Source organism: Vanessa tameamea, chromosome 16 (assembly GCF_037043105.1).
Source record: "Vanessa tameamea isolate UH-Manoa-2023 chromosome 16, ilVanTame1 primary haplotype, whole genome shotgun sequence".
Taxonomy (NCBI): Eukaryota; Metazoa; Arthropoda; class Insecta; order Lepidoptera; family Nymphalidae; genus Vanessa; species Vanessa tameamea.
Window position 1 is genome coordinate 4,152,752 of NC_087324.1, and position 15,762 is coordinate 4,168,513.

Here is a 15,762-nt window from a genome sequence, read left to right on the forward strand (position 1 = left end):
CCGCTAGTAATTATTAAAGGCGTCGACGAACTTAGTTTCGTACAGTTCATTGAAGTTATTGTTTGTGGTATTTATTTAAAAATGGATTTTCATTTCTTGAAAATTACACTTTGTAAAATGATTGTTATTTATTAGCTCGTAACAGTTTACCTGATCTCCTGGTTATTGTTTAAATCAATACCTATACATATTTTTTATTTTATGATATAGTGGCCACAGTTATAAATACTAAGTATAGTATATAACTCTGGTGTATAAGAGTCATAACAACTCAGTTCACAAGTTTGAGTAGTTTCTGCTTTCCTTCAGGTGGCCCTTTTGCTAGTCTACCTACATATCATCAATACAAAATAGTACATGCTTTGAACAATACAAAGATATCGGTTTAAAAAACGAACTTTCTAAATAACTAAATTCACAATATTTGTTATGGTTGAAGTTATCATATATGTTTTCTAAACATATAACTTTCATTATAATAATATAATGTACTTAATATTGAATATAATTAGGTAACAATATATAATCACGAACTCTAAGCCGTAACACATACATGTCTAATTAGTAAATTTATTTAGGTCAGACCGGACAAAGTGAATGGAAAATTTCAGGCAAAGAACTTTAAAATTTTACGTTGCACGGGTTTATAAGTTTCAGACAAGTTGAGTGTTCTTTCTTGGATTAAGCGGAAACATTGTGAGAACTTAAAAAAAAGTCGCTCACTTTGTTCGCAACAGATTAACATAAGTATAAGTTTTTTTTTATTTTTTTATCGTGAACAGTTCTTGTTGAAAGAAAAAGTTGTCTAGATGCAATTTGGTCTACTAACAAATTAAATTTTAATTTAATTATATATAATAAAACAATAACCGCTCCATAGATTCTTACGTCAAAAATTACCTGTTCGTTATTCTGTAACGCATCACGAAAATATTATAAGAGTCGATATCAATAATTTATCAAAGTAGAACAAAATATACTACTTGTATGTCACTATTAAATTGTAAATACCGTTAGAATATACCTTTTTTTCAGAGAGTGTAAACTGTCGGAACCAGGTTAAACGTAACAAACTTCTTTCAATTTAACGCATTACTTTTCGGTACATTGTAATATACTTTAAAAAAATATAAAAATTCTAATCTAAGGGTAATTTTATTGTAAGAAGAATCATTGTTAATATTTTCTGTCAGTTTACAATCTCGCGAGATAGATTATAATGTAAACGTATTTATAATGTTACGTGTGTATAGGATAGTATATAGGAACTGAGATGGCCCAGTGATAAAGATCCTTCAAGCTCCATTGAGATTGCATGTGCTTCATTTATATTTATAATTTATCTTATGCTCTTTGTTGTAAGAGAGCATCGTCAGGAAATCTCCATACTTCGTATTCAATTCGCCGACATGTTTAACCATGCGGGTCGCATTGGAATAACGTACTGTAGGTCCAAATTTCTACCTAAAATTATTGCATTTTGATATTTATTTGCCATATTTTTAGCAGGCCAATAAAATTGTATTTTTTGCTATCGTCAGTTCGTTTGTCTTATCGTAGTTCCGGAATTCTTTTCCTGAATTATTATCAATGGGCCTATGTCCCAGTTAAGAAATATAAAATACTTTACGCAATAGAGGTTTTGAAAAAGTATCAATTTGACGACCTCCGTTGTCGAGTAGTGTGTACACCGGGTTTTATGGGTACACAACTCTAAGGTCCCGGGATCGATTCCCGACCAAGTCGATGTAGAAAAATTTCATTAGTTTTCTATGTTGTCTTGGGTCTGGGTGTTTGTGGTACCGTCGTTACTTCTGATTTTCCATAACACAAGTGCTTTAGCTACTTACATTAGGTTCAGAGTAATGTATGTGATACTGTCCAATATTTAAAAAAAAAAAAAAAATAATTTATATATTTAGGGTTCCGTTTTTTGCCGCAAAAAACATATATTTAGACACTCTCAAGGGAATCAAAATGCAAGTTCCGTAAGCTATGACATTTGACAAGTAATAGGTACCGTCTTACAATATAAGCATAGGAAAAAATCTGAAAGCTTTAAATTTATTATAAAATCATTATAAAAACAGGGTCTTTATGGCAGGAACGGCGGTCCAAATTTTGAATTGAGTTAACCGTGTCATGTGTAGTATCTTATCAAAGGGCTTCATTGGCACAAGCTTAAACAGATTTTTACTTAATTTTGTGATAAAAATATGATGTATAATTTTTAATTTAAAACAACAGCAACAATATTAATATTGATTTCCTGTCTTTAATTCTCTTGTACCAACAATATTACAAACAATAAACTTGACTAAACTAGTAAATAGGTTTGTACGGAAGACAAACAAAATTATAACGATAAGATTTTCTTTCAACCAGCCAAACTTTGAAGTTCTGAGAAGAGAATTAATCAAGAATATATATATAATATCTAGATAATATCTAGATAAACATAGCTTCCTCTCTTTCTACCAGAACTAATCTGTGATTCGTAAGACAAAGACAAAGCATTGTAAAACAAATCCCCTTTCTTAGCAAAATTTATAGGTAAAAGCGTCGTATAAAATAAATAAACATATATTGTATTACATTGTATGAAATTATATAAGAATCTATCTGGACTGACTAGTGCAGGTAAAATAAAAATTTAATTCGGAGGTATTTTTATTTAAACAATCATGACATTTTATATAAACATTCATGAACCGATTTATTCGGCCGTAAAAAATAATACACGGAAAACTGCAAAAAGCAATAGTTATATAGATAAAACTTTGAAAATTGTATATTTTTTCATTTCGATAAAGATTAATACTCTGTGTCTACACTTAAATTAAAACCAAAATTAAAATCAAAATCTTATTTACTCATATAGGCTCATAAAAGTACATTTGAATCGTCATGTTACTGTATTGAATTAAAAAATAAAGCGGCTTTACCGCTATCGGTTCGTAAAGTAGAAACTCTGTAAGTATTTTCTACCATTTTAATGACAGAGTCAATAAAGTGCTAAGTCCACGCTTTTTTACCATTAATATAATCGAGTTTTGAGTAAGGCGTGTCCTTATTTAGATATCGTTTCACCTCTTTTTTTAAACATACTAATGATCACTGTGACTTGTCTATAAAAGATAGATATAATATACTGTCAAAAAAGTTATAGTTTGAATCAATTTATTATAAAATCATAAATAGTTTCCCTGGCAATCCATACGCCAGTTTTCATTACATGATAGAATTTCTCACTTACTGCTAATTTCGGTTGTGTGAACTGTCTTGAACAAACTTGGTCTTTTTAAGTCGTAGGCTAGAGAAATACGGATAATTACTTGCCAAGAAGCAAGCAGCTGTTCTCAAAGTTTCTTATACGGCAGAATTTAGAGGAACGACTTTGGTTGATATCGAATGTTACTTGCATTAAGTTTTTATTACCAATAAAAACTTTGAAACAAGTGATTTATAATAATTTCCTTTTCGAATTTACACACAACTGGTGATAAACCGACCAATGAAAGTGTGCATAAAATAATCCAGTTATACTATTACAGTTTGAAAATAGCTTTAAGGGTGGGTTTGATCCTTTTTTTAATTTACTGGAAAAAATATTTACGCGAAATGTATCGCTTGATCGCCTTCGCATGCTAAAGTGACATCGAATGTTAATAAAAAATAAAATTATTCAAAAAAAAATATATTAATAAAATAAAATATCTTACGATTGAATTATATTAAGTTACCCGTAACCGAAGGTTTTACAATATCGAACACCTTACAGTTTTTTCATGTTATTGAAAGATTTATTTAAGTGTTTTTTTTTTATTAATGTTATTTATATATATGTTACAGCCAAAGTAATAAATCCGGACATTATGTATACTGTCCACCCATTGTATATGTATTGTATATGATATCTACTCAATTTAGACGAAGTGATAATTGAAACAATTAATCACAGTCGACTTGCCTACTGAAAACCTTTTATATACGGTTTTCAGACTGACCGGTAGAGATTGCAGTAGCGTTAAACCCACGATTTTTACAATTTAATTTTGTTGTGTTATATTTAACATAAGGTTATTTACTATTCAATTAAATTAGTAAGGTAGTTCGCCACCCCGTTCCAGTACAGTTAATAAGAGCCACTCAACTCGTGGATATTATATGAGTCATTGATATTTTTAGGCGCATTAATTAATTGAGCATTTAAGAGCCTAACAATAGAGCAGATAACGTCAAATTCTTTTCATGTAATTAACACTGCGTCAACTACAAAAAATCAGTCGACGGCAATCAGTAGAAATAAAAGTTTTAATTTTTTTATTTTTTTATTACGAATATGTATAATACGAATATGTGTACCTCATGGTAAATTACTACTAACCGCCTATGGACATCAGCAACACTTTGCGTGCGTTTCCGGGTATGTGGAATGAGTAGTTTTCATTCTGGAAGATTCCCGACTCATATCGGTTCAGAATAACCACTGACGGTTGTTTTCATTGTGACTAATAAATCTTCTATGAATGTCATAGTAACATGGATCTGTAATTAAATCTATCATTTTCTAGTTGCTAGATTAAAAATGAGTTGTTACGTTCTCTTTTTGAATACACCATTAGTTAATATTTCATCACCGAAATGTATTTTTAAAACATAGTCTTTTTGAATTCTTAATATTTAGCGTTAGAGCTTGCAAGCGTTGAATTACGGTATTTTAATTGGTAATGTCGAATAGTCACGCGATAGCTTGAAAGGAAATGGTTATATAAATAATATTAACATACAAATCACTTTTTAAAAACTTCTACTAATAAAGACCTTCAAACGTTTGTATTTGTTATTTTTTACATTTTTAGCAAGTTATATATTCATAATATCCTCAGTATACATATATAAAAACTATTTCTTTATGAAAGTTTCAAATCAAATGAGTATCTCATTCCTAATCAGTATGTATTTGTTAACAAAATTTTAAGTTGAATTCATAAATAACTGATTGAATTATATAGACATGATTAAAACTATGTCATCCTATCTGATTATGGCAAAGGAGGTGATTCTCAAGATAGACAAGCGAAATACGCATGACATATGATTATACTGCAAAATTATGTGAACTCTTTTAATACAACGTCTAATCCGCCACAATTGAAGAGCAAAATAATCTATGCAAGTGTAATGCTTTCTGAGTTTAGTTAAAACAGTGTCAATTTCCAGACACCGGGCTGCTACTGAGAAATCCTTAACAGATCCTATAACTTTTGGAAAGTCCGAACTGAACTCACCACTGGACTGGACCACGGGTAAATCTTATAGTAATATATTAATTTGATTGAAATATTTTTTTAATATATCTTCATTAAAAATCGTGAAGAAACGTCCTTTTTATATGACTGGAAGATACTTACAGTTATAAAATTCAGATGATAGGCGTTAAAATTGTAAATAAAATTTAAATATATCAATGCATTGTTTAAATTCAAAGGACGTAAACAACAAAGAAAATATGAACGCAAACTTTCAACATTACTCGGAATATAACAATAGCGAAGTAGTTTTTCGTTTCACAAAGTTTATCCTTTTAATCAAGTCTGTGTAGATACTTCACAACACACCAAGTAAAGTTTCGAACTATGTATGATTGCACGAATCAAAATATAGATCACGGAAACTTTTGTTTTTATAATTTTTTACTTCAATACTCATATATGAAACACATTTCAAAATAAAATATTTAAAGTGATGTATGACTTTTTTAAATTGATAATAAAGATTAAAACACGAAAGCAATTAGAAAGCAAACTATTTAGTACTTTTTTGGCCCAACGCTCGTCGGTTTTACGTTCTAATTACGTATAACTTAGTTATTATTAAATAATCTGTAATCATTATACAGAGAGACCATGTTCCAGTGTGTATATATATTAATATTTTATGAGAAACGGTTGTATGGTATAAAAGTGATGTGCAACACTGCCATCTATTGGCGAGCTACATCAATAAGGATAATTTAAAAAAAATGCAGGAAAAAATACTTTTTAAATGACAACTTTAATGGATCGAACTCAATGAATGTTAAACTTATACAATAATTTAAGATAGTTTAACTCATAAAAGAAAAACTTTTAAATGTATAAAAATGTTGCTTTTTAAGAGAGACAGTTAAGATTATGTGTAATCCCTTAATTAGAGCTATAATACAACATCCCTGAATGAGTCCAGCTCCAGTCCAGTTCGTCTCTAAGTTTGTTAATTAAACCTGTAACCGAGCACCGAGTTCCTTTATTATCAACTTGTTATCTGATTCCTACAGTAATGACACGAGTTGTCATTTAAATCTCGAACATTTTTGTGCCATATCTTTACCGTTGTATCAGTTCATATTTTAGTCTGTGTGTATATTATTTAAGAAACTTTTATCTAACTGAAATAACGTAATTATGATTTTAAAGAAAAAAAAAGTCCTTACTTACTTCAGATAAACTTGAGTTTTATAAGAAAATTTTCTTCCAAAAGATACGTGGCCATAAAAAAAAAAGTGGCGTAAAAAGGTCATAACAGACATTTGATGCCGATGGCTGCGAATGACTTCAACCATTGGCTTAAATGTAGTCGTTGCTTTTTTCCGCAGTAACTTTTTTTTTGTTGAATAAGTAAATATTTTTTAAAGGAGGTTTTATATCGATATTTATCCTAAAACAGATATTGCATTTAAAACTTTACACTAAGTCGGACCCGATTACTAAGACAAGTTTCTGGTGAAGATTTCCTTCAGTTTTCATTGATTTTGTCAGTTTCTAAGTGGATGAACTTAAATTATATTTGATATTTAACCGATTTCATCCGCCTAAAAATGTTATACAGTTAAATTTAATAAAGTGTAATATATTTACGATTGATTGGAATAGTCATTGCAACTGTTTCATTTAATTCCGACTAATATCAAATATTTGTTAGACAATGCGGGTGCTTTTGTTTTAGGTCATTTTCAAACTTCGACACAGTGGCTAAAGAAGATCGTTGCGTGAATTGCATTATGTTATAGCTGCAAATGTATAGTTCTATAATCCAGTTATTTATTTTGCTGCTCAAAATTATTCTTCAAGGTTCCTGTTCTAAACCCAGGCGTCTAGCTAATCTTCTAGTTATCGGTCTAGGTTTGGGCACTCTTTTACTCTCCTACATAATGTTTGGTTATTTCTTCCTGTAGATGATTTCCATTATAGAAATTTTATATCAAACGAACGAACGAACGAACGAACGAATTGTGAATAACAGCATTGTAAGTCTGTTCATTTGAAAAGCAACTACGCGACTTTCTAGCCGTTTCTTCTTCTTCTTCTTTTGAATCCTTGTCATTGGCCTGATCATGGCTCTAAGTCGTACTTTATTCAAATAATACTTTTGGATCGTCACTTTACAGAACTTTATTAAGTAAAGCTACCTAATGTAAATTCTATCGAGAAGAACCGGCATAAAACTCAGCAGTTATTATTTTCCAACATTTAAAACATAATTTTAATTAAATACAATTATATATAAAGCTCAGTACACATCATCAATAGTTTAGTTTTGAATTATCTCATTAATAAAACGGTTTCTATACATGGCTCTACGCTTATTTTTAACAAAATTTTACGCGTCTTAATTTGTGTAGAAGTTGAAAATATATGTAATTTGGAAAGTCTTAGTACATAAAGAGCTATTTTTAGGACATCACGCTATCATTAAAATTTGAACTTTAGAATGTTACGTAAAAGTACTGGGTATAATTTTAAAATCGTAAAATTTTTTTAAGAAACAATATTGTCTACATAATTTTTAAGAAACTGTAATTACATTCAACGGAAGCTTTAAATTGGAATATTTTTCTCCTCGTTTTTGCAACATTTTACATTTTTCACTCCTGTTGGTAGCCGGTAGTTTCGGTTGAATTGTGCCGTGATAATATCTAACACTGAAATAATATTTCAAATCGCACCAGTGTAGTTTCTGAAATTAGCGCGTTCAATCAAACAAACAAACCCATAATTTATAATTTTAGTATAGATTATATAATTATTCAGTCGAACTGAATCAAAAATGTATCTGACGCTGTCGTTGCCTTTAAATTGATATATTAATCGTTTTATCACTAATCCAATTTTCCTTTATCATGTCAAATATCCAATATCGTAACATAACACGTCTTCTCGTAATTACAGAATCTGGCTCACGGATACCCGGGGGATTTATTTACGAGTCAGAATAAGTTATTTTATAATACAGCCTATGAACTCATGTAAGCTATCAAAATGTATTCTACTATACGGAATATAAATATATTATAAGTCTGTCTGTTTATAGTTTGTATGTTAAAACATTCATAGCCGTCGTCAAAATGCAGCATAGTTATTGTAGACGTATGTTTAAAAAAAATTACAAACTAATATTTTTCCATAAAAAATACGTGTTCATTAACAGTTATTAATAAAGCAAAGTAAAATGCATCGTCACTTTCGCGTTCGATATCTCAATAACCATCAATGGTTAAAATGTATTGGATCAAAAACCAATTTTGATCGTAAATGACAACAACAAAGATGCACAGCCAAGTTATCGCAAAAAAAATACTAAATTTATCTTTTTTTCAAAGTGACGGTGAACGCACATAGGAAATCGAGGTCAATTATTTCAAATTAAGCGTTTCTAAGCCCCTCCTACAACATATCTATAAATCAGCTTCTCGGTTTATTTGCATTTCCAAATGTATATAATGACAGAGCTGAGATGGCCCAGTGGTTAGAACGCGTGTATCTTAACCTACCTTTAACTTAACTTCTAAAGCTACCGTCCGAGTCGGTCATTTACCTCATTTCATGTAAAGTCACCTTTGCAAGTTAGAATTATTTCGATTGTGATTAAGCTCTAATAAATTATATATTGACGACGGCGCGTCTGTGTGATTGCTTGGTTTGCTATAAGACATAGTTCTGTCATTATTAGCAGGCTGTAAATTTCCCACTGCTGGGCTAAGGCCTCCTCTCCCTTTGAGGAGAACGTTTTTTGGAGCATATTCCACCACGCTGCTCCAAAGCGGGTTGGTGGAATACACATGTGGCAGAATTCCGCTGAAATTAGACACATGCAGGTTTCCTCACGATGTTTTCCTTCACCACACTAATACACTTTACACTAATGATGCACCAAAAATCTTGAAAACTAGGATGCTGTGTCTCTTGTACACATAGTTACACTGGCATTAAATCCTTCAAACTGGAACCCAAAAGTACTGAATATTGCTATTCGGTGATAGTATATAATATGAAGAGTTTCCGATATATAACCCAATGACCTTTCAAAAAGTCCTACCAAAATATACTGATTAAATTAGCAATTATATTTTTCATACCAATAAACTAATACTTACGATGTTTGATAAGTCTAGAAAGTTCTAATTTAATTAAATCCAAAAAAAGTCGCCTGTAAAACCTATCATAATAGTCACTCTAAGTTCAACGAAGTATATTTTTGCATTTATATCTTCAGAATTCACTTCAATAAATTTTATGCCTTCGAACCTCTCAATACGGGAGAGCATTGAGTCTCAACGGGAGCAACGATTTCTTAATACCTACTTATTTGCATGAACTAACTGGACAAATGTTTAATTTTACGCTTAAATACGTATCTTTTTTTTTTATGTTAGAGGTGGCAAACGAGCAGGAGGCTCACCTGATGGAAAATGACTACCACCGCCCATGGACATCTGCAACACCGGGGGGCTTGCAGGTGCGTTGCCGGCCTTTCAGGAAAGAGTACGCTCTTTTCTTGAAGGTGCCCAAGTCGTATCGGTTCGGAAAAACCGCCGGCGAAAGCTGGTTCCACAGAGTGGTTGTGCGAGGCAGAAAATGTCTTAAAAATCGCGCTGTTGTAGTCTACTCATTTTTAATCAGTGTATCAAGTTCCATGTTTCTAACTTAAAAAATGACAGACTTCCATACAAACGTTCAACCTCCATTTCACCCCCTTAGGGGTTGAATTTCCAAAGTTCCTTTCTTAGTGGGTGTCTACTCAATAAAAAGATCCTACTCACCAAATTTCAAGGCCCTAACTTTAATAGTTTACGCTCGGCGATGATGAATCAGTCAGTCAGGACTTGTTATTTTATATATACAGAAGATTATTTTTTATATACGATATACTAAACAAGGCTGCGTGGCGGATATTATTCCAGGGCTTAATAATTATTTCGGTTTTGCTCGGTTTATAACACAAATATTATTTTTTCAATATTTATGCACGAATTTATTTGTTAACAACATTATGCAGAATACAATAAAATATAGATACATAACTTAACCTAAGCCTCTTTAAAAATAAAGAAGGCCTCAACCAAGCCCAGCCAGTGGGATAATGACAGGCTAGTAGTTTTCTTTGTGTAATTATCAGCCCTCTCATGCCTCACATATAGATTTAACAAAATCCTTCCAAAAAACGTAGACTGACGTATTATTTATCTCGAAACGACTATTTATCGATAAATTTCCAATTAGAGGCATTACAAAAACTTCAAAATGGAATGTCTAAAGGGTGAAAGGTAAAAAAAACTGTATCACAAAATTGTGTTATCGTCACTGACCCTCGCCTAAGCGGTCACTATTACAACGGCTTGGCACACGCAGCATTGTTCCATCCCAAACGAACCATAAATATTGCAATAAAACTTGTACCCGTGTGTCCAGCACTATGTTCAGGTTAATGAAGTTAGTTAAGTCTTTTTTTAATAGGAAAAAAATACTGAAAAATGTCTTCAAAAAGCTATATTTGGTAATGTTTTATTAAGTAATTAACTAATTTTAGTTTGAAAAAGGTTTAAGAACAAAGGCTTAAGGGTTAAAAAAATAATTATTCTATTTTTAGGATCTTATTTAATTTTCGTTACCTATCAGCACAAGTTGATGAATGATGAAATAATATTAAAATCTATAAGATTTCTCAATAAATAGCAAATCGAACAATGACAGATTATTTCCAATCGCAATAATTAGATTTTGAATTCTATACACTTAAATAAACAAACTTTTTAGCTTTAACATATAAGTGTTGATATTAATTCGTTTCGAGAACCAATTGATTATGTAGTATTATTTAATTTTTGAGATAGTTTTCATTTTGTACCATACGATTTTCTTCCTTTGAAGTTAAACTTATTGTCACGGATATTCAACTAAATAAGCTATCTCGATTACGTTAAAGTCAGATTCAAAGAAATTTGTATTTTTTATTAATTTCATAATTTATTTCATGTAATATTTACGAAAGTAACATCAGTATTGTATTGATATTAATAACAATAAAACAATTACAACGTACATCAATGATTCAATACTGATTTATGAAAGTAAAATATATGTTATACTTTAGTTAAACACAACTTTATTTAAAGATAACATAGATTTTATAATGTCACTTCCAATTCAAGTAAGACTCAACTTCTCATACTGTATGTGTTGTAAACATAATAAAATATTTAGGGAAATTTAAATATAAACATTGCCATTAAATCATATTGAATTAAATATTAAATTTGAAGTTCGACGCTAATGCATTAATAAATAATAATGATTCAGTTCAAGCTAAGGCACTTAGGCGTAAATGACGCGAAGCACAGCCTAATTTTCACTTGTTCTCAAATAATAAATCGATCATAAAATGATATCAAGCCCTAATGTCATTATAAACTCCCTCAAGCTCTCTGTCGAAGATTTCCCCGTCAACTTTATTATACTGACTCTCAGTGGCGCATGATTTATACGAAAAATTTGATGAATGAATCGAAAGTTTTTAAAAAATGATGTCCAAAATTATTATACGAAAATTAGGGATCGAGTTGGGCTGCAAGTTTGACAAAATATTATTTGTAAAATGATTTAATTTAAAAATTATTAATCCATATGTTAATATATATCTTACAATGTTCTTTTAAATAATAAATAAATCATATTAACAATTACGTAATATTTAGAATACATAATGAAGCAAATCTCTTCTAGTTGAGAAGTTTTAGAGTTTATTACACCACACTGTTGCAATGCATGTCGGTGAATACGAAACAAAGAAAACATATTATTTATTGGCGCTTGCCGGCTTTGAACGTATAATTTTTAGTTATGATTCATCTCGACTATTTTATCATATAAAACTGAAAATATAATTTAATTTAAAAATAGAATAGAATTATGATGGACCTCCTAATTAATTACTGCCGCCTTTTTGTTTATTAAAATAAAAAGGTGGCAGTACAAACAAAAATATAATAATATGTAGTTTGAGGTTTTGAGGAACCTATCGATTGGTTAGTATGTTCAGATTTAGTTTGATGAAACTATTTTCATATCTCGTTTTCATGGAATATTAAATAATGTTTATTTTAGTAAAATTAGACGTTGTTGAAACACCTTTGATGTTTTATCCAAAGCAAATATTTTGTAAAGATTTATTACTTAGATTTTTCCTGTCCTCTCGAGCAATCTTTATACAAAAGTCGAATAAATATTACAATCAAATACTAACTTATTTCCTTAAGACAAAAACTAATTTACGAACAAGGAATTATAATGTAAATTTTTATCAACTTTTTCTTCTTTATTGACCGGGCATTAATTAAAATTTCATTATTCAGGGAGAGATTATAACTTCTCCTCCATTTGCATATTTGGCTGAAATATTTAAAGAAAACTCTTAAGGATGGTCTTATTGAATTTGTTATCGGACCGAGTACCTTTTTGTCAATCCTATATTAAATGTGAACTTAGTATACAATAAGAATTATACTCATGAATATCGTATCGGCTTTTAAGATTTTCCTTTTAGTTTACGATGTTTCTTTAAATATTACTTAAGCATCTGGTTTTATCAAGAACAAATGTATATCTGTTATGTATCGTAATGGCTCTTTTATTTACTCATGACACCTTTAAGAGATTGATGGTACAAGTCGGAAAACCTCCAAAATTAAACAACGACAGTACAATGTTTCAACTTAATCTGCTGAATGGTAAAGGAACACATACGAGATAAAATAAACATTCATTTACATAAATAAACTAACTAAAACCAGCAGAGATCCTACTATCATTGTATATATTTACAGTTTAAATTCGCCATTTAATTAATAGCCTAGGCATTTTAGTAAGCGGCACCGTCCAAACAGCGGCCTAAATGACAATCAAGCAATACTCGTCCGTTCATTGAATAAGGTTCTTTAGACTCTCCTGAAAATAAAATTATTTATTTTGGTTAAACCATGACATATTATGTTGCATATTTATATAATTTCTAGCATATTTGGCAACATAAAATGATGTTACCAAATATGTAAATATTTGATTAAATAAAATTGTATAAATTGATATTTCAGCACATTTTAGTTTACCCATCTCTATTTCATAAGGGCCTAAAACAAATTTCTTCTAATTTTATGAACGGAAGATGTATTGGACAAATGTCATTAAAGCCACTGATTGAACAGCATTGTTTAATAAAAAGGCTAGGCTGTTAATTAAATCGCGAATTAAATTAGTTGCCTGTTACATATTATATTAGATTTAGGGATCGGTTGAACGGTAGATAATTGAATGTTCTGCGATGTGTTGAACCAAGTAGTTCTGATATAAAATATTTGCTAACTTTTATTTGCTTTTAATAAAAATGTACAAATCGTTGATTTTTATGCGGGATAAGCTATAATTTAATTATTGTGTTTAATAAAATCTATGTAACAGAATATTGGAAAAGATTAACTACTGAGTTGCTGGTTCACCTCAGTAGAATCTATATCCAAACCGGTGCTAGCTTTAATTTAATTTAATCATGTAAAATGACGATTCAAAAGTGCCTGCTTGTATAAAGTATATTTTGATTTGATTAGAATAAAACCCGCGTGCAAGGGTGGCCAGCAATTCCGATCCAATGGAAAGACATTAAACAGCCCTCCAATTATCAGTTAGTAAATGAATAATAACAACAAAACAGTATTCCAAGGCGACTTATTGAATTGCGGAAACATTATTTGTCTAAAAATGCTCCAAATTTTTTGGAGGGTAACGCATGCAACCAGTGGCAAAGAGAAAGAAGTAAAGTAAAGAGTCAGTCTTTATGTGATAGTACTAGAATTCTTGCAGGGTTATTTGCACATCTTAAAATTTGTGTTAATATATGTACTGTAACGTCAACCATTGTTGGCCATCAACATCACCAGCCCAAAGTTTTTGTTCGGTAACTTGTTTATCATCTGCAATATTTCTCCTTCCAGTTTTTAGAGAACAAGAGAATATTTTGATTTCGATCGAATTTCATATTCGTTTTGAGAGTGAATCTCCTTAATAAGAAGGAGAGGAGGCGTTAGCCCACGTATGGGACATTTACAAGCTGTTTTTTTTAAATATTATTACTATTTGCAGTGGAGCATTTATACCAACTACATGATTGGAGATCAATTACACCTTAAATGTATAATTTAATGAAAAGTAGAACTTAAGTATTTTATAATTAGAATGAGTAATCAAACTGCGTAAATTACAACAACAGACTTGAAATTGCCTGTGGTTTTAATATAACATGTTATTTTTAACCGCGTTTTAGCTGGCGCTCGAAATATTACGAATAGCTTGTGATTATTATTTCCATTGATTTAAATGACGTTTTAACTTGTCGTTTCATTAATAATAATTTATTTATTTAATAATGTTTCTTTTAGGTTATTTTATTACGTCTATCACCCTTAAGTCCACTAATATCGATTTTTAGCTTTTATGCTATAAAATTAAATCTTTATGCCCTATGAAATAATTTTATTAAAATTTTTGATTGTGAAACTAGCATTTTCACGAATAAAAATATTCATGAAACGCTCTACTCCCGGAAATCTATTTGTATTCAAGCCCGAGGTATTAAGTTATCAGCGAGGACGAAACTTGGAAACGAACAGGTGAAATAAACACGAAAAACATTCTAAATATTTAAGTAAGTCTTACAACAAATTGTAATATTATACCCAAAGAGTTTGTTATGAAGATAGACTTCAAATTTCCGATTTATTTATTATATACAATGAATACACATTGTATATAACAAATAACACAAATATATAAAAATAGAGCTCCAATAAATGTAACAGATCGTTTACTGCTCTGTTGTTATAATACTAACTAACTAAAACCCAACAGCAACTTTGCCATAAAACAATTAAAGTTTACCGCAAGGCTCACACTTGTTATATGTTTGTAAGCAATATATTAATATGTTATCGAAGTATATGTATGAATATTAGCAATATATTTTAACGAATGTTCTGATATAATTATATAGTAATAATAATAAAGCCCTTTTTATTCCCTTAACATACATAGAAAAGTAAAAAAAAATACATAAGAATACATACATTTCTTCTGTTAAGGCCCCTAGCGGGTATAGGCCTCCTCCGACAGTTTCCAGGTTTTACTTACCTGTGCGTTCTTCATCCAGTCTATTCCAGCATTTTTTTTAATTTCATCTACCCATCTTTCTTTAGGGCGCCCTCTGGCTCTCATGCCACTAGGACCGGACCGGCTTGTGACCAATTTTGTCCACCTTCCATCAGTCGATCTTGCTAGGTGACCAGCCCATTTCCATTTCAGTCATTTCATATGTTGGAAAGCATCTATCACTTTGGTTTTTTTGCGTATCTCTTCTGATTTCTGTTTATCCTTCAATCTTACATTCAGTATGTAAGAT